Here is a 20,651-nt window from a genome sequence, read left to right as displayed (position 1 = left end):
CAATAAAATATATTTTATGTGTAGCTAATACATATATTTTCTAAGCAGCTAATATTGTTTTGTGCATTTAAAAACCACATGCATTATCTCACAGTGTGGGGAAAAATGTATACTTATTTCCCTGCAAGAATGACATTGACTAAGGTTAACATTCCTAAATGTATAAGCAGTTTGAAAAAAATAATAATTTGAGTCAGATGTACAATGTTACAAGGGGCTGAATGAGAAAGAAGGATGTTACTCACTGCAAAACTGAAGACTGTATATTTTAAAGAACATTTGGAATGCCTTCCTTTTATTATCATTTATCATTGTTACACTTGTTTTTAACCTGTTTTTCTCTCTCCAGTTAACACTATGTAATAGGATTGTGTGAAATTCCATTGGTTGCTTCGAATTTTGGATAATTTTGGCAATTTGGTAGCTGAGGTGCCAAAAATGGTCTGGACCAAAATAAAGGCTACTGACTGACTGACCCCTTCAAAGCCTTCCTGGAACAAAAAATTCGCCAAATCTTTTGGCTAAAATTTGAGAAAGATCTGTTGGTTCAGACTAATCTTGCTCACTCTAAAAAAAGATTAGTCTGTAGGAGGGGCCCGGCAGCTGCTGGCAAATCCTAATTGACAGGAGCAGCTGCACTCAGTTTTTTTCCTTGTTAGCCAATTAGAAGAAAGAAGTGGATAACGTGTCTTTTTGCAACACTTGGTCTAAATATAGTGGTGCAAGGTTCTCCATTTTTTTGTGGGTGGTGTGGTATTGGGGATAGAGAACATACGTGCTTCGTTCCATTTGTTTGTTTCTCCTGCTGCCGCCTGCCTTTGTTTAGGAGTGCTAGTGTTACTAGTTTTTTGAGATTTTTTTTCTTTTGACATCTCATAATTATTTTTATTATCTTCCTTATTCCATCTTTTAATTTAGGACGATGTGGGTATGTGTTTGGGGGAGGGGGGCTGTGAGTTTGAAAATGCATTTTTGGTGTGTATTTCTCAATCTCTTTTAGGATTTTAGTTTTTTTTTGCTTTTGAAACTGAGTTGACTAAGTGAGTGTGGGATTAGGGAGGCAAGGCATATTTATTTGCTGCCTCCCTTAAGACTCCATGGGAAGAAAATGGGGTAGTATTAATATAATATTCATTTCAAGTTCAATCACTCTCCAGCCCTACATACCTAGTACTTTTCTTCTTCCTTGCAGTTTTTCTGGGTTGTGTGTATACTCCTGCACTAGCAGCCCATCTTTCCCCACATTTTTTTAAAAAATACAAAAAACCCTTCCTTAGGTCTGTGACTCTTTGTAGAAACTTTAGAAAAAATCCTAAAATTCAGTGGATGACTGAAACTTGGCAGGCTTGCAGTTGTAAATGTGTACTATAAGTGGAGCAAAAAATAAATGATGGAAAGATGACCCTCACAAATTTCCCCATTGGAACCAATGAACCAAATTTTCCTCCATATTTTGAAATAAGAATAAAATACCTCCACGCTTCCCCCCCAAAAAAGAAATCTCCTGATTTTTCCTGAAAATAGAACTGTGGGGGGGGGGGGGGCAATTCAAAATTTGAAACACATTTGAAACAAAAACAGAACAGATTCCTGCCATTTCACACACTCCTACTATGTAACACAAATTTTGTTTCTGGGTTATAAATGTGATTTGCTAATTGGTTTGATCATTAAAAAAATCATGGAAAAGTTTATTAAACTGCAAAATATTTGTTTTTGCAAGAAATCCTGCAGCACATTTTGTTATTGTTTTTCAATTAATATCTCATAGTCTTAACCAATTCAACATAGTTTGTAGCAGCCACAAAAACAAAGCTTCTGAATTATAAAATCTACTTTCAAAGTAAGTACCACACAATTAAACAGGAGTAGCACTTTCAAATCAGGAACAGAAAATTTTTCAAATTTTGTTACATAATAAGGACTAAAAGCATCTCACAATTTAAAGAACAAAGCCATTAAAAGTTAACTTTTTAACGGAGTTAAACTAGTAACATGATTATCTTTCTTTCTTGTTATTTTCTTTTCATGTTATGTATTGGCACTCTGCTAATGTTTTAGTTCTGGAAAAATTAAAAATTAAATAAAAAGGGGGCCATTCTGGCCTTCCTGAAAGAAGGGAATTCCAGAGTGCAGATTGGCCTTTGTAAGATGCCTTAGCTGACAATTTGGATACACCTCTTTGGACACTGAAGTATCCAAAGGTTTTTCAAAGACAGCTATTGCAATTATCAGTGTGCCTAGTTCATTCCTGATGACAAACACTGCCCCATCATCTTCAAAAAAGACAACAAAGAGAACCTGAGCAACTACCAACCATGCACACATTTAATAATCTACATTAGAATTATAACACCAACTCAACATGAGTTCACACCTGTGTACACTTGGATGTGTTGTGAATTACACCAAGTTAGTCTTTTTATCCTTACCTCCAAGGCCCGTATGGAGTGGCCTCAAATCTATGTAGAAACAGCCACAGACATGTAAGGACTTTACACTACATATTGGGTTCAGTATTGAATGCTACAAATGCTACAAATTAGATAAATTTTGGTTTAAAATACTAAAAAACAAAATAAGCAACAGTTTCCTAAACTGTCCGAAAAATGGAAACAGGAGCATGTAACAAGATGTTTGCCACTGTAGATCTATAAATGCTTTCACTGTTTGGTCTCCTCTGCATACTAGAACTTGCCCACCTCCGATGGTTGGAAAGAGACCAATTCCCCTCCCAGAAAATTGAATGAGAGTGGGACAAATGGGATTAAAAATATGTTGAAGGAAGAACAAAATCTATGGCCAATGTAACATAATATGTATCTGATATGTGCAATTAAATATAAGACAAGAGATTTATTGTAATAAATATTAATAAATAATAATGAGCATATCTATTCATTATATGTACAAACTCTGTTGTTCAATACTTCATAACATTCAATTACTGATAAAGTTACAAGCTGTGAAATACTAAAATACTAGATTTCATATTATGTGTCTTTCATTAAAAACATGCCATTGGTTATCTGTTCAAAGTGTATTTAATTGATTCTACCCATTTTGGTAGAAATTAAAATTTTACACCATGAAATATCTGATGTTATTTTTTATCTTCTCATTCAAAACAGATATTTATTTTATGTTGTCCAAATGAGTGTTTAACTTTTATTGTTTTCAGACTAATGATGCTATACAATCTACAATTTGTGTTTGCATGTATGTGTATATTCATGCATTCATGTGACTTTGTGAATACACAAAAACTTCATCTTTGTAACTTCCTTAAAGATACATTTTGTAAAACTTCATTTTTAACATTCTGGTGAAAATGAAAGATGGCCAAGAGATGACTATCCATCAAAATCCCTGATGAGGCCATGCTTTTAGGAGAGGAAATGGAAACCCATGCTTTCTGGCAGATTCCAAACCATTATAGATATAAATGATGTGAGAAGAAGGGGTGTTCTTGAATGTACCCCATCTTGCAGGGCAGTAAATGAAATGTGAAGGATAGTGAGGAATGGAGATATGTCCAGGCTAAACAGACACCCCTGCTTCTTATGTTCCGAGGACAGGGTTGTCCTTCACTGACCTACTAGTAATAACTGCAAAAGAGGTGAACTTTGCATCATTATTTGCAAGTTAACAAGATGTTTTATGTCCAACGACAGAGTTGTTCTTCACTGACCTATTTGTAAGAACAACAACAGAGTTTTGCACCACTATTTCCAAGTTAGCAACTTCTCACACTCAAATCTTATGGCTCTCTTTCCATGTCTACTTGACATTCAAATCCTCATCTCTTTTCCTTACTGATGGAAACAATTTCATTTGGTTCAATAGTTTTGATGAAATTAGCATTTTAGACCCCCAAAGGCTTTGGCAAAAAATATGCACTTTACCTCAAACATATTTGTGAGCCTTACAGGAAACTTTCAAAAAGGTACAATTGCACATATATGAAATTACAGGGGATTCATAATTCTGACAGAAAGTATTGCGAGGCCAATATGGTCTGTGTTGCAATTTTTCTGACATAGGCTTTCTAGTACCTAAGGGATAGATTAAAAATAGGTAAATAAATCACACCTGGATTTCACAACTAATCTAAACCAAAGGTGCTAACAACGTCAATCTGGTGCCCCTCCTCTGATTAAAAAAAACGTGAGACTTCTTAGTCGGAGGTAAAAACTACTTCCCAATTCCAGCTATCTTGGTCAGTCTAACACCATTTTCTTGTGTTTATGAGTGTTTAGGATTTTAGCCTGTATTTAAACCCTAAACCTGTTCACTGTGTTTAGAAGGATTTATTCTCAAAGGAATTGGCATAGTATTGTAGTCTCAAACTATTTATTCTATTACTAGTAACCACTAACAGACATCTATTTGACAGTTTATTAAATGAAATATTATATTTTCCATTTCCTAATGTTTATTTATTTCTTCTATCTCTCTCTAACCCCCCCCCCCCCCCCGCTATTTTTGCAACAATACAATTATCATTTCACAGGGCTTCCACAGATTCTACAGTGCCATTCACATTTAGTTTTTAATTGTGCCATGAGTATTTTGCTTCCCTTCACACTGCCTGAGTTCTTCTGTGAGGTATAATGGATGTGCTTTTCAAGTGTTTTGCTTCCCAACTCAGTTTCATTTCTAATGCTCTTTCTTGTCTTATTTTGGAGTCTGTGAATCATTTTGTATTAGGGCCAGACATAAGAAGAGGTGGCTCAAGACAGCACTGAGCACAGCAAAGTCACAATGCTGTATTTATACTTGACAGTCCATAGTAACATTCCTGCGACTAAATACACTTCCCCTTTCTGATGTACTCACATTGCTGATTATTATTCTCAGCAGACACTCTATGTTGTTTCCTGCTGTTTGCATTAATCTAGAATTTGTTTTATTCTCAGCTTGACTTAGTTTTGTCTGATTTCTGAATATCTTATCCCCCATGTGTTCAATTTGTACACATCTCTCCCATCCCTTCACTGCTTTTCCCATCCAGTTTCATAATCCAGACAAATGCATTCAGTACATTAAAATGGCATTACTGTAGATTCCGCACCTTCAATAATTATGACACTTCCAGGTGTCAGGTAAGATGGTAAAGGAGTATTATCTGTCAGCAAAACATTGCCTTAAGCAAATTTGAATAAAAGCTGGAGACTCCCCTTATGTGAACAGTCATATAAATTGTGAAGGGGTCAGAGGTATTCTTATATAGTTGCTACATTCACAATATAAGAGGAATCTGGAAGGTTCCTTTTCAGTTGTGTAAAATATTCAATATATTTTTGTGAAATACAAAACAAGTTTGGGAAAGTTCACAATACTTTTTAGGAGAGCTGACATGTCCCTTTTTATCACAGCTCTCAAGTTGAAGTGCATGAAAGATGCAAGGGATGCTGAAGATGTATTAAAGCTAAATAAATTTATCTTTTAAAACTACTTTATATTCCTTATAACTGTATTCATATGATGTAGGAATGCCTAGAAAAGCCTCACTGTTTGTAATTCTGCCAAAACAACATTTTTTTCTTATTAGTGTGCAGCTTTTTACAATGGTACATAATTTATAACAAGTTATTTTATGAGGGTGCTTAATCATTTTCCTATCTATTTTGATGAAGGACTTCAGAAACCTCTTATAGGCTAGGCATGAATGACATAAAGATCAGAGAGGGGTTTCTTCCTTAATTTACTGTCACCCCATTTTATTTGGCATTGGTTTATTTTGGATATTTTTATAAATTTTCCTATTCTTTTTTATTTCTCTTCCCCAGAAGAACTTGAGAAAACTGGATGTAGACTCCACAGAACAGAGGATGGCTACAGACAGGAATAGTAAGGAAAATAATTGTATGTGTGTATAGTTCATTTCTATTTTGTGTTGGACTGTGTCTAAAGATAATTGCAAAAATGCATTGGCTCCAAGGTGTGTTCTGCTAGCCAAGTAAATTGCAGGAAGAATGATAGAAGAAGACTGAAGGTGCTCTGTTAGTCACCAATTAATTTTCAGACCAAATTCAAAGAGCTGGAGCTGACTTTTAAGGCCCCTGAGACACTCCACTTGAAATACAATAGGAAATACCTGCAACAGAAATTAAAATATTGCAAGATCAGTTTACTCTAGATATAGCTATCACCTAAAATGAGGTTGATAACTATCTTGAGTCCTGGTTTTGAAGGTGGAATATAAATTATGATCATCATCTCTTCCACCAAAAACCTTCTCGATGATGGGGTCCTCTTTGATGGGATTCTTTTGTTTTGGAAGACTAGCAAAACATTTACTTTTGTTTGTTCACTCTTTTGTTGTTGTTGATCATTCATTCAGTTGTTTCTGACTTTTTGTGACCTCATGGACCAGCCCACGCCAGAGCTCCCTGTCGGCCATCACCATCCCCAGCTCCTTCAAGGTCAATCCAGTCAGTTCAAGGATCCCATCCACCCATCTTGCCCTTGGTCAGCCCCTCTTCCTTTTTCCTTCCTTTTCCCCCAGCATAATTGTCTTCTCTAAGCTTTCCTGTCTTCTCATGATATGGCCAAAGTACTTCATCTTTGCCTCTACTATCCTTCCCTCTAATGAGCAGTCAGGCTTTATTTAAGTATGGACTGGTTCACTCTTAAGGCCTACAAAAATCCTATTGCTGATTTTGCATATTGTGTCTATGATGCAATGCTATTTTACAGCTGTCTTATTTAACAACATTCATATTGAGCTGCATTAAGCTGAAATATGCACACACACACACACACACACACAAAGCCTCTATTAAAACACATTGTGCATTTAAGTTGCTACATTCCTAATCATTCTTCTTCCATGATCTCTAAGCAATGACACCATGATTAAAGTAGCACTTATCTAATCAGTCATTTGGCTGAGGTCACTGTACTTATTAGGCATATGAGGATAAAAATGTAGATTACATATTGCCACAATCAGAGTGGCTTGTCAGATGAAACATAATTCACAGACAGAGATACACAAAAATCATATGCCTAATTGTCAACATACACATGATGCTCAGTTGTATGTAATTTGTCTTTAATTGCTTCTCCTTTTACATAACGCAGCTGCAGGAGCTAAAGTCTAAAATCAAAGTCCAAAGAAAGAGGGAAATGGTTTTTGACCCAGAACTAGTTTTTCAATTAAAATCAACCCGCAAATAGCCCAGATGCAATTTCTCACCAAAATGAGTATGAGGCAACCCATGAAAGATCCTATCACAAGTGCTATTTAAAGAAAACTCTAAGCAAAATAAATTGATTTGTAATTTTGAGTTTTCTCACTACCCATTTTCCCATATTTCTCATAAGACTGGAAAAGAATATGATAGAATAACCAGAGCTTTCTAAACATTTCATGTTGGGGACATAATTTTCAGACATGCATCATTTTGTGACACAGTAATTCTGTTTTACTAGCAAACCATGTTAAACCATCCTCTTACAAGAGAAACAAACATGTACATAAATTTTACTAACAAAATTAGTATTTAATATGGGAACAATATATCTCATAAAAATCTTATTTTTAAAGATATAATTTATGGTTTATTTCACAGAAACTTAGAGGTTATTAGTTACTTTCACGTGACACACCTGTACACTGTAGCTGACATACTAATGTATCACAACACATAGTTTGGAAAGTTCTGTTATAGACCAATGTCTGGTTATGTTGGGGCATTCTGCATGAAGAATTGCAACCCTATTCCCTCTGTTGGTCCTCTTTGAGTTTCTTTATGTGATGGAGCATTCTTCTCTGGATGTTTTTAAGCAGAGGCTGGATGTCCATCTGTCAGGAGTGGTTGGATTGTGCATTCATGCATGGCAGAGTGGTACTCAACTGAATGTCTCCTACAACTCTATGATTCCAATTCTATGATTCCTTATAACTCATGAAATATATGCAGCATTATAACTATAACTTGTAGCTTTAATACTAAGGGATGCAAATGCTGTACCCTAAATAAATAAATAAATAAATACCCTATTTAGGAATGCAATTCTTAACTCTTTGTCTACTCAAAGGAAGAAACAAATGATTGATGCATTTTTTCTTCATGTGGTCTGGAAGTCTTCAATGTCAGTTTTCAAAGTCTATTCACAATTTGGGGCTTCTGCACAGAATTCACAGGTGGCAGTTTTGTACAATAAACAGGCATGTCCATTTCAGGAAGCAACTTTTTCTGTACAAATTTCAGCTTTTATGTGCAAATATTACTTTCTGTCCACAAAATGTTGTTGTCTCTGATTTGTTGATTTATTGCAGAAGAGGATCTGATCTGCAAAGATCCCCATCAGTTAAGGATTCTTGTCAGAGTTTCTCAACACTCAAAAACAATCAAACACGTATTTCCATTTTTTTAAAAAATATAATATGATTTCCATCTTCTTCTGTTGTGAAATTCTTGTTAAAACACAACTATATGTTGTGCTGTAAACATGAAAGCAAAAAAAAATCAAGTAGTGATCATCCATCCAAGTGACATTTTAACATTTCCTCAAACTTTGTGATATCTTCAAATTCTTCTTGTAATTCTCTAGCTGAGAAATGGGAATCATATGGTCCCCCAGTTGTTCTTCTATTGCAATACTCATTATTCCTCACCACTTTGAAAGGGCTGGAAAAAGGAAGAGAGAACACCTCCCCCCAGGAAAACAGAATGGTAAAGCAAGCAAATTGCTAAAGAATGGAGAGGTTCCTCCAAAGGAGGATTCTATATCTGACCTTTTTGCAGAAATAAGTATGGATTACTTCAAGACAACTCAGCCGATAGCTGCCTTGAGGTGTTAACTGAAGACAAGGGGAAAATAGAAAGGGCTGCTAATACTTGCAGTTCAACATCTGGAGAGGCATATATTTCTAGAATGGGACACATATGATCCCCCAGTGTTCCTGGTCTGCAATTTCCATTCTCCCTCACAATAAACTATGCTGGCTACATTTAATGAGAAATAATATCTGAAGGATCACACATCCCACAACTCTCCTCTGGTCTTACTAACTAAGCACTTCTCTTCCATGATTCCAAATGCAGAATCTATAGTTTATTTATTTATTTACTGTATTTGTATACTGTCTTTCTCAGCCAGTCGGCGACTCAAGGAGGTTTACAACAAATCAGTACACATAATACCATAATGCAGGTTAAAACATTAAAACAATATAAAACACAACAAATGCAATAAAAACAACGTCATTAGCGTCTCCCTATTATCAAAGCATTGTCCAATTCCATCGTCAAGTTATTTGATTTCCTATATCAGTTACTCTGCATTTGTAAACGCTTGCTCAAACAACTATGTTTTAACTTGTCTCCGAAATGTTAAGAGGGAGGGAGACAATCTGATCTCCCTAGGGAGGGCATTCCATAGCCGAGGGGCCACCGCTGAGAAGGCCCTGTCTCTCATCCCTGCCAACCGTAATTGTGACAAAGGCGGGACCGAGAGCAGGAACTCCCCAGATGATCTTAAAGTCCTCGATGGTGTGTATTTCTTCTTCTTATTGTGATGTTTACTCATTGCTCCTTTTGAAAGGTAGCCAGTCCTATACTGGTTTCTTGATTACAATTGCAATTGAATTTGTTTCTTAATAAAATGAAGATCTCGTCATTTAAAAGAAAGCATAAGCCCTTGACAGCTTTAGTGGTTCAAATTCACAGTTCAAATTTAGATGCATGTAAATGGACTTCAAAAACATGCAGTGTGATTCAAACAATATTTACTCTCACCACAGGCAGTTATGGAATGGTATTGGAAGGAAAACAATACACTTGCACTTTGTATACTTGTGACTACATTTGTTGATCAAGATATTCCCATATCTATATTTGCTTTCACAGACCAAGAAAAGTAGCCTGAGTCCTAAAGAACCTTGCCCTATGTTTCCACACTGATCATAATCTAAACAGAAAAAATATCTCAAAGGTAATTCAGGTACAAAAGAGAAGATAATTTTTATTGGAGAAAAGCAGGTAGGCAAAGCTTTTCATGTGTCATTTGTTGTCTTTCTGGCACAGTTTCATTCTCTTTTTCACATTCACTGGTCATCAGTGGCTAACCCAAATGTGTACATCACATTTCAACTAAGAGTTGCACATCAAGATGAGGAAAAGTTTAAAAAACGGTCTGTAGACAAGCTATGTTTTTGTTCCATACCTTACCCATGCGAGCACAGTCATTTCCTAAATGAATCTGCAAATCAAATTTCTCAGCAAACCAAGACACCGTCTGGCCCTTGTAAGTAGGGACAGGTGAAGCTACAGCTTCCATTGATACCATAACATACTTCACTTCCTGACAACACAACAATTCAACCGAGATTGCATATAACAGTTTCATAACACATCTCAGCTCTATTTTGATATACTTTCTGTTGGTGGTAAAAGATAATTACGTTTCTCCCCCTCCCCTTTTCCTTCCTTTTGCCCCTTTCATTTTTTATTTAGCTATTATTTATCAGTCCCTTGGATAATCCTTTATTCTAGGCAAGAAATCAAGAAACACTAGGATTTTACCCCTATGCTGCCCTCTAACTAAAAAATGCTTAGGACTTGCCCAGCTCAAGTACTGTATGCTCAACACAGCTGCTGGCAGAGAAATTGGCTCCGTTCTTACCTCCCACAGTTTCTTGTAGCACAGCTGCTTCTGTTGGGAAGTTGTTTATTTCGCTTTCCTCTTTCATATCCCTGACCTTTTTTTCCCTAAGAAGTTGTGCAGTGTTTGGTGTCATAGTGATGAACGAGATGTGATGATGAGAACCTTACCGAGGTTGCGGCATGTAGAATTGAGGCGAGGGGGGGGGGAGCCTAAAAAGAGAGAGGGTTGGAGAGAGGAGGGAATGTAGAATTCTGACAGGATGAGCTGGCTGGCAGCCCATGTTTATAGGGTCTGTGAAGAATACAGATGAGAGAGTAATGGAGGCTGTGCTGTCGATAACATTATAAATCTCTTGGTTGCACTGTTTCCCATCCAGCAAGGAAACAAATAAAATAAAGGTCTGAAAGTTCTTAACAGTGAATGTGTCACAAGGCACTTCCATTTCACCCTTTGCTATTTGTAACAGAATTTGGGAGACACTGATCTATCCTATCCATTGTGTGCTCCTCACTTATCAGAGTGGTGAGAAGTCCCAATGGTAGCACTAGCACAGTTTATATTCCCTTGTAGGAGAAATTCTAAAAGTTAAGTGGCTAATAGGAAAATATAGGCTTATTCTGTTTTCTAGATTACAGAAAAGAGAGACCGAAGTTGACAAGGAAAACACAGTCCTATTCTTGCTAACAACTTAAACACTCTGAAAGGAGAAAAAGGGCAAATTGTCATTGTACACAGCCACTGCCAACTGATGATATTTGACCAGGAGTAACAAGACAGTAAAATGTACATACACAATCCTAACTCTCTGAATAATTCAATAAGGACTGAACATGCTCAATGAGCAAAATATGGTAATGGTTTGAAATAAAATGAAAACAAGAAAGTAGCATGTAACAAAGTGTTCTGGAAGAAGGTGGAGCTGAACAGGAGCACTGCAGTACTTTGTTGATTTTAATCTTCTCTATCCCCAATCCTTTTATTTATTTATTGGTTAAATGATCTAAATGATGCTCAAGGTGATATCCACTTTGAGATGTTAGCTATGCAAAGGCTGTGTTAGATTCTTCTTTTTATCCATCATATTAAGTTCAAAGGGGTTGTGAAGCTTGAAAGCAGATGGGACAATCCTGCCAATTATGCACTTAGTCACCATTGATTTCAAAGGTTAGAGATTTAACCATGTACTTAAATATGCTCTTGAAATCAATGTGACCCAATACTGCTTAGCTTGGTTTGGATTGCTTCTGATGCTTGTTTTGAGCTGAATCAGTAAAATGCATTGTCTTCACCCAGATGATGTCTTTTCTAGCTTCAGTTGTACACAACTTTCTTATGCCCACATTAAATAATGGAACTAAACAGAGAAATCAAAGCAAGAGAGGATACAAAAAATCTCAGTAGCAATGCAACCTTAATGGAAAACACCTAAAATCAAAATCTTGACATGCATTTCTCTTTCTAACGAATGTCTTCCATTTCAGTGGAGATCCAATATATTGCATGGAATATTTTCTTATCCTTGCACTTTACTGATTTTTGTTTTCATGGAATTTCTACAGATTCCTCCATTCAATATAGAATCATCAAGTTTCCACAACAGAAGAAACATTAATTGGCCCATGCCTTTTTACATTATCTTAGTAATTGACATAATGTAAGAATAATTTCAACCAAAATAATAATAAAGACAGTTAAAATGATATGAGATACATTTTGATAAGCTACCAATATATGCCATTTTAAAATCAAATTTTAGGCTTAAGGTGATGGTACCAAATTATTCTTCTTTGGCCAGATCTCAATTCTATTAATTTCTCCAGTTCTGGGTAACACAGACCATAACTACTTTCCAAGGTAATCCATACTAATGGTGAACAGCTCTTACCACTAGGAATGTCTTCCTAATGTTAAATTGCAATCTGCTTTCTTTTAATTCAAATCAATTGGAACATCCTAAAGGATGGAAACTAAACAGCAGTCCCTGGGCCCTTCCATACAGCCCTATATCCCAGAATATCAAGACAGAAAACCCCACATTATCTGAGTGTGGACACAGTTCAGAGCAGATATTGTGGAATTTTCTGCCTCGATATTCTGGGATATAAGGCTATGTGGAAGGGCCCTCTGTCCCTGTATTTTCAAGGTCAGAAAGTCAAGATGAAATTGATTTATCCAGCAAAGGTGTTGGATTATGATTCAACCCAAAAGCCAATAATTAATTAAAGATGCATTTTAATTAATTGTAAACAATTATAGCAATTTTACTTTATCCACTTGTAGAACTTAATCAATAAGAAAATACTTAAAAATGTTAAAACCACCTCAGCTTAAGGAATGTTTGTGAAAAAGCACATGAAAAGCCATTGTGCAAGGATAAAAACAGAGTTTCCATGTGGATAGACTCTACAACATGGATGGAGATTACATGGTTTCTAGACTGCAAGGTCACATGTATTGACCTGTAGCCACACATGTGTATAGATACTCAGGGTTTTCCCTCCAAAACAGTTCTGAATTTTATTGTATACAGGGGAAATCATTAAATCAAGCACAAAATGTCTCTACAATAAACATTTACTGCTTACAGGCAGTCCTCCAGTTACAAACAGCCATATGTGTGTGTGTGTGTGTGTGTGTGTGTGTGTGTGTGTGAGAGTGTGTCTGTCTGTCTGTCTGTCTGTCTATCTATCTATCTATCTATCTCCTGGCTGTGTCACTTTAAACTTACGGTTTCTTCATTTTATTTATAATTTAACTGAATATTTACTCCTTAAAAAGCACTTCTCACCTCAGTCCTTCTGACTGACATTAAACTCAAATTCCCACTTTTATTACTTCAGACTTGACACTGAATCACAATAAAACTATCGGGAATCTCTTTCCTCTAGCACCCTGGCTAGATTATACTTCAAAGTTAATTACTTTTACTCTTAAAATAACAAGACTGAAGATTAAACTGGTTATAATAAACCCCTGAGTCCTGCCCTTACATAGCTAGGACTACCCTTTAACTTTCCAGCTAAAGAGTGAGGCCTCTTTTTTAAAATGGCCACTCTTCATCAGTAGACCACGATACCCCTTTTGCTTCTGCCTGGAGGCCTACATTGCTACGGCAACGCAGCCAACAAACAACTACATTTCAAACTGGCCTGCTTGCACTTTATATCACTCAATAACACACTTATAACACTCCTATAAAATTAACTAATTCGTTACACCTTCCTTCCAAGTTGGGAAACACAACTCTTTGGATACTGAGTCCTGGAACATTTTTGCCAGCTTATCCAATTCACTTTTCCGAATCCTTCTGAAACATTGTACCACAGGTACAATATACAATATACAGAAATTTCAAACTATTCACTGATAATATCTGGAAGTGATTTGCTTTGTTTATTTGTATCTGGTATATGCACTGACCATCCCAAAGGCAGAATTTTGAAGATTTACCATTGTCACAGTATACAGAAATGTCATTTTCTCAAGCAGTTTGTATCTATTGAAATCAGAGTGATTTACAGATACTGTGAAACTCTTGTAAATTATGAGAGTAATATATTGGTTCCAGCAGATGGCAAACTGAGAAACAGAAAGGTCAAGTAATTTGCCAAATATCCCTCAGAATGTCACAGTAGAAGAGTGATGCTTAATTTTTGTCTCTTTTTCCATCCTACCTTATTCTTATTCCTGTATTATACCTTATTATAGTGACTTTATCAAAGCATGCTTTGATGAGCATATTTTGTCTAATACAATACATCATTATTGACTGTATTACATTTCCTTCTACTAATGGCATTTTTCCTCCCTGAAGAGGCAAGATTATAATTGCAATGCAGTGTACTAGTACAACAAAAGTGGGATTATATATTACCAATTAGAGCACTTGTAATTATTTTCACCACCAGTCTATTAAATTGCTTCTCCCTCTCGTTACCTTAAAAGGAGACAATGAGAGAGAGAAAAACAATAAGTGAACGATAGCCAGTGTATAAATCAAAACAAAACTAGGTACCAAAGAAATCACGGGGGGGGGGGGGGGGGGGAAACAGAGCAAGCTATACTGTCAGAGCTATTTCTTTAAAGATTTTAAATCATATTCTACTACCAGACAATGCAAGTTATATATAACTTTATTCATATCTTTAAGTCCCTAATGCTCTGCAACACTTTTTTTTGTGATCAAGACAAAGAATGCAGGGTGGATCTATGTATATGGAATGAGTTTGATTCTCAACAGCATGATTATTGCTGGCTAAGGTTACTAGTCACCACATCAGAAACAACTCTAACTATACCATAAGGTTGTTTCATCCATAGGTGGCAGACTGTACAATGGGAATAGAAATCATGTGACATCCCAGATGCTCATGGACAGAAACTCCCAGCAATAATGTTATACGTGTGGAATTCTGGGAGGTGCCTTCCATCCAGGCCTTCCATCCAGGCAAATTCTCAGGGTGGTCTGTGAGAAGGCCTTACTGGTACATTATTTAAACTGGTATGTTTATTCATATCATGATCTGATCACCATGCTCAATATATCCCATATGCATGGGGTTATTGGGGTAATGATACAAAAGGTTTGCTAGGGTAAACCCTCTTTCACCCAGACTCAGCCCCCCCCCCCCAAAATCAAACTCACCCCCCCCCAAATCAAAATCCTGGCTACGAGCCTGCTTCCATCATATCTGAATGATCACATGATTCCTGCCTACTGTAAAATATGTAAGAGTGGGAGCAAACTGAAAGAATTGCCCATCCAAATGAGAATTGCAATCACCTCAACAAATTGTTAGAAGGTGTTTATTCCTAGAACTTTGATTTTTGTTATGTTTGCAATCCTCTAGCAACTTTGTCTTTATCACTTTCATATGGCACACTCTTAAATTTATTTCTCTTATTTCTGCATTAATTAGCCATACTTTAGATAGAGCAACAGATTCATGGATAGTTCACACTCACAAACTATATGTTTATAATCTTCTTCATAAACAATTCTAAACATATTTTAGTCAACATCCATCAGTATCACAGTCTCCTTCCAGATATGGAACTGACACTAAATTTTATTCACCCTACTTTCAACAAAGTCGACATCTTTCTAACAACTTTATCCCAAGTCTTTCTGTTTTAGGTCAAGCACTCTCACTGCTGTGCTGTAGTGCTTCTTCAATCCATGCTCTTCTTAATGGGAAGAGCTGTTTTTACACTTAACATTCAATCCCCATACTCTCTTTTTCTCTTAATATTTCCTTAGATCTCTTTTTCTGTCTATATAATTTCTCTTTGCAGTTTGTCTGGCTTGGCTTCATATGTTACACTGCTGAGAAGATGGCATTAACACTTGAACTTTGTTTTAAGAAAGACGATGACACCCTCATTCAACCTTTCAGTGGTGTTGTGATCCTATTCCGTAAAGTTAATTTAATAAGTGCTAGATGAAACACTTCATTCCCTGCCAAGACCCAAGTTCAGAAAATGGTGATTCTCCTGTGACAAATAAGAACACCAGCAGTTAATAAAGCTATCTAAAGAATACATTTCTCTTTCTCTCATTGAGAGAGAATACCAAAGGGGTGAGGTGTTACACTGGGGGGGGGGGGGATCTTATGGAGGAGAAAACTGTTCATTTTTAAAATTTAGTAATGGGGTTAATTTTTTGTTGTAACCTAGGATGGAACAATTATCAGTTTGGTTTTGAATCCTTTCCTGCATAAAGAAAGATGTTTAAACTTGAGTTCTTTTCTGTTTCAAACATGATGAAATGTGCAATAGTAGGTAAATTCTTTTTTAAAAAACAAATGAGATGAGATAATCCACATTCATTAAGTAAAGCTAGTCCTGACTCAAAATAGGACCACATACATTCCTAATTCTAATCCATCCACTAAAAGGCAGAAAGCCTATTTAAATGCCAATGCATCCAGGAAAAAAAAGATAGAGATAGGGCTAAAGAATCTTGAGAAGAGAGATTGGGGCTGGAGCCAGACAGGCCTTTATCCCAGAAGCATCCAAGTTAAAATCATGTGAATGTTTCTGGGGGCCTATCCATACCCACCCAGAAAGCACACACTTTCTGGGGTGGGTTGTCCCCATGTTCTCTCGGGACTAGCCCAAGAGAATGTCCGGAAGCCCTCCCCCACTCTGCCCAAGCACCCAGACCCCTTAGAAAAGTTAAAAAAAATCTTAACAGGCTTGCAGCATACTCTTGGAGCAGCTCTCCCAGCATGTACAAATGACACAGCAGGAGGGGAATGATTTTCCTCCCTTCTACCCCCCCCCCCCCCACTCTCCTGATGCATCATTTATACATGCTGGGAGAGATGCTCCGAGGGTATACTGCAAGTGTGGAAAAAATACTTTTCCAAAGGGTCTGGGGGCTTGAGAGGAGGGGGTAGGTATTCCCACAGTTTACCGGGTATATTTAGCCTGGTAAACTGCGGGAGCCCCCGGTGGCGCAATGGGTTAAAGTACTGAGCTGATGAGCTTGTTGATCGAAAGGTCGCAGGTTCGATTCCGGGAAGTGGCGTGAGCTTCCGCTGTCAGCCCCAGCTTCTGCCAACCTAGCAGTTCGAAAACATGCAAATGTGAGTAGATCAATAGGTACCGCTCCGGCAGGAAGGTAACGGCACTCCATGCAGTCATGCTGACCACATGACCTTGGAGGTGTCTACGGACAACGCTGGCTCTTCGGCTTAGAAATGGAGATGAGCACCACACCCCAGAGTCAGACATGACTGGACTTAATGTCAGGGGACTACCTTTACCTACCTTTAAACTGTGGGAATAGTGTCTAGACTTAATTCACTACAAAGCAGGGTTTTTCTGGTTTGTAGTGAATTAATTTGGAACTGTCCAGAATGTTGTCTGGACAGCCCCTCCTTTATTGCGGGAGTTCCTGCAATAAAGGCCCTGTCTGGATGGGCAATTAACTCCCATGTCCTTCTCCAAATAGCTTGTTGAAGTGGTAGGACAGAGAGAAAATCCTCCCAAAAAAGTATAAGACTACAGGTTTTTCATACAGTCTGGAACTATTCTGCACAGTTCACATCTTTCCTGTAATATATATAAAATAATCCTTAGATCAGCAAGTATGTCACAGAAAGGAGGAAACAGGGTTGGAAAATGGCCATAATATGTGATTAACAAAGAGTAATTATTATTTTTAAAGGGCCCTAATTAATTTCTTCAAATAAAACCAAACTAATACCCAAATTGCAAGTCTGCAAAGCTAAAGAAGTCACGAAGCACTAATCTATGATAATGTCTGGTCCCCAGTAGAATCGTTTTGCATAGTCTGTTAAGCAAATGAGCGCTCTGGGATGCACAAGTAGAGGGCTAGTCCTAAGGAAAACAGAGCAAGGAATCTGTGTTACAGCAACCACTTAAAACAAAACAGAGCACACATTTTGTTAAATTACATTAACTCAGAACTAAAGAAAAACAATAAGAAAACACAGCACTGAGGCTTACTACTACTTGCTGCAGGATTCTCATAGTCTCCAGTACCATAGTATCCAAAACCAGCTGCCTCCATATTCTCAGGAAGAAACTAGAGCTCAATATATTTTTATAATATGTTTTACAAACTACAATAATTTTTTTTGCATCTTACCTTAAAACAAAGAACTTTTTATACAAGTTCAATCCAGTAATATACCTGGTTTCTCCAGGATCTCATTCTAAACCAAGTCCAAATGCCTACAGTCATCCTCCTCTAATAAGCTTCTCCATTGTGTTGACCTTGTGCTCCTTGTTCTCATGGCACATCTATACAGATGCTTAACCCTCAAATAGGGGTGGGAAATTATTTCCATGGTGGCTATATGATAAATAGAACTGATTTGGCTGGCCTGGACTTGAACTACATTAGCAAAAGTCACTGCTTGTTTTGTTTTGTTTTTTAGAATCTTGAGAAAATGATGACTTCATTCTTATCTAAACAGTTGGGTTGGGAACACTGGATGGCATTATTTTCTCCCAGCCATGGTTCTCCTTCTGTTGAATACTCTGTGGTAACTGCTGCTCAAGCTTTCAGAGTTTCTTGATACAATAGCACATTAGTCTTATACATGAAAATGGAGAACACCACTGAGTTAAGGAGTCCACTCAGGAGCAATACGAGCTCTTAGTTCTTCCTTTAGTCAAGCTGTTTTACCTCAAAGTTTTGGTTCAAGAGCCAAGAACTGTAGCTATAAGAGAGAGGGGCCACTGCAAAATATTAAGTTTGCCATTGATGCAGAAAGTCACAAAACAACAATGAACAATAGATTTCTTCTAGGTATCATGGAACTTCATCTAGAAACAGTCTGCTGTTTCTAGATTTTATAACATCTTTAAATACAGAGTTTAAAAATGTTTAAATCTTTATTAAGGCTCTCTAGCACCTTCTCTTGCCTTCTGACAAGCCTCAGTTGTCCCTTTAATTAGAATGGGTTCTGTTCCTTTTGTATAGTTTTCTGTGGGAGGGAATCTTAATTAAGAAACCCCTTCCAGAGGCAGAGATTGCATTCCTCCTCCAACTCCTTTGCAGTTACTCAGTCTAAGGGTGCCAATGAGCTAAGAGGCTGAAACATCTTCCATGTCAAAGTTAAAGAGATTCAGTCTAAGGTTTAGGAAACAAAGTTAAAGCTTAAAGAAACTCAGTCAAAGTTAAAGAAGCCAATGATTGAAGAAATTTAGTTTATAACTTGGGGAAAGAAGGTTGAAGTATTAAGAACCAAGTGTGCAGTTTAAAGGAAAAAAAGAGGCTTAACAGAAGTTAAAACCAGGCAAAGAACATGGAATAAAGGCTAGAAAGAAGATCTCTTCAGAAGAAATCAAGAGAAAGTTCTGAACTTGTCCTTAAAGTCATCATTTCTTAGTCAGAACCTGGGAGGAATTAGAATACTTTTCTGCAATACAATTACTTTTTTTTTTACTGTTACATTTTTTGTTGTGAGTTTCCAACTCTTTTTGAATTGACTGTCTGTTCAATTGCAGGCTCAATTTAAAATACAGATTTGATATTAGAATTACACCCATCTTTAGAAATTTGTCCATGCACCCAAACATTAATATTGGCTATTGCAGCCCTGCTTGCCTAGCATGAAGAACATAGATTTGTTAATTGTGACCTCAAACTTTTGAAACTGCCCCCCCCCCAAAAAAAATTGTTTCATCATCATCAAAAGATGAACCCTTAGGAGAGTATTTGAAAACACATGGCATTGCAGATATTACTGAACTAGAAATCCTACAAGCTTTAGGCAACAAATAGTGAAAGATCAAGGGTACTGTATTGTCTAACGCTTTCATGGCCGGAATCACTAGGTTCTTGTAGATTTTTCAGGCTGCATGGCCATGTTCTAGAAGCATTCTCTCCTGATGTTTCACCTGCATCTATGGCAGGCATCCTCAGAGGTTGTGAGGTCTGTTGGAAACTAGGAAAATTGGGTTTATACATCTGTGGAAAGTCCAGGGTGGGAGAAAGAACTCTTATCTGTTGCAGCTAGGTGTGAATGTTTCACTTGGCCACCTTGATTAGCATTTGATGGCCTGACAATTTTTAGGTGTGGCTTGTTCCTGCCTGGGAGAATCCTTTGTTGAGAGGTGATTAGCTGTTCCTGATTATTTCTTTGGAGTTCCCCTGTGTTTGAGTTTTGTTCTTTATTTACTGTTATAATTTTAGAGTTCTTTAATACTGATAGCCAGATTTTGTTCAATTTCATGGTTTCTTCCTTTCTGTTGAAATTGTCCACATGCTTGTAGATTTCAATGGCTTCTCTGTGTAGCCTGACATGGTAGTTGTTAAAGTGGTCCAGCATTTCTGTGTTCTCAAATAATATGCTGTGTCCAGGTTGGTTCATCAGGTGCTCTGCTATGGCTGACTTCTCTGGTTGAAGTAGTCTGCAGTGCCTTTCATGTTCCTTGATTTGTGTTTGGGTGTTGTGTCCCTCATTGCTTTTAAATGCTGACTCATTTCTAGTGGAAAAACATTTGACCATATTATAAGCTGAAAGGTCAAAGAAACTATAGATTGCAGGCAT

General features: G+C 37.0%; 1 protein-coding gene across 2 annotated transcripts in view; it reads right to left on the bottom strand.

The window, feature by feature from the left end:
• The window catches only part of CDH12 (cadherin 12), an 805,590-nt gene that overhangs the window by 441,658 nt on the left and 343,281 nt on the right, over positions 1 to 20,651 (bottom strand). Inside the window, exon 1 of one of the 2 annotated variants that reach the window (XM_060774688.2) lies at positions 10,639 to 10,765. The exons of the other annotated variant lie outside the window; for it this stretch is intronic. The gene's annotated coding sequence lies outside the window, so the exon portion shown is untranslated. Of the gene's footprint in view, positions 1 to 10,638; positions 10,766 to 20,651 lie in introns of those variants that run through there. 2 annotated transcript variants of the gene reach the window in all.

The sequence above is a fragment of the Anolis sagrei genome, chromosome 4, assembly GCF_037176765.1.
Source record: "Anolis sagrei isolate rAnoSag1 chromosome 4, rAnoSag1.mat, whole genome shotgun sequence".
Lineage (NCBI taxonomy): Eukaryota > Metazoa > Chordata > Lepidosauria > Squamata > Dactyloidae > Anolis > Anolis sagrei.
The sequence above is the reverse complement of the archived record's forward strand: the minus strand, read 5'-3'. Positions and strand labels throughout refer to the sequence as shown.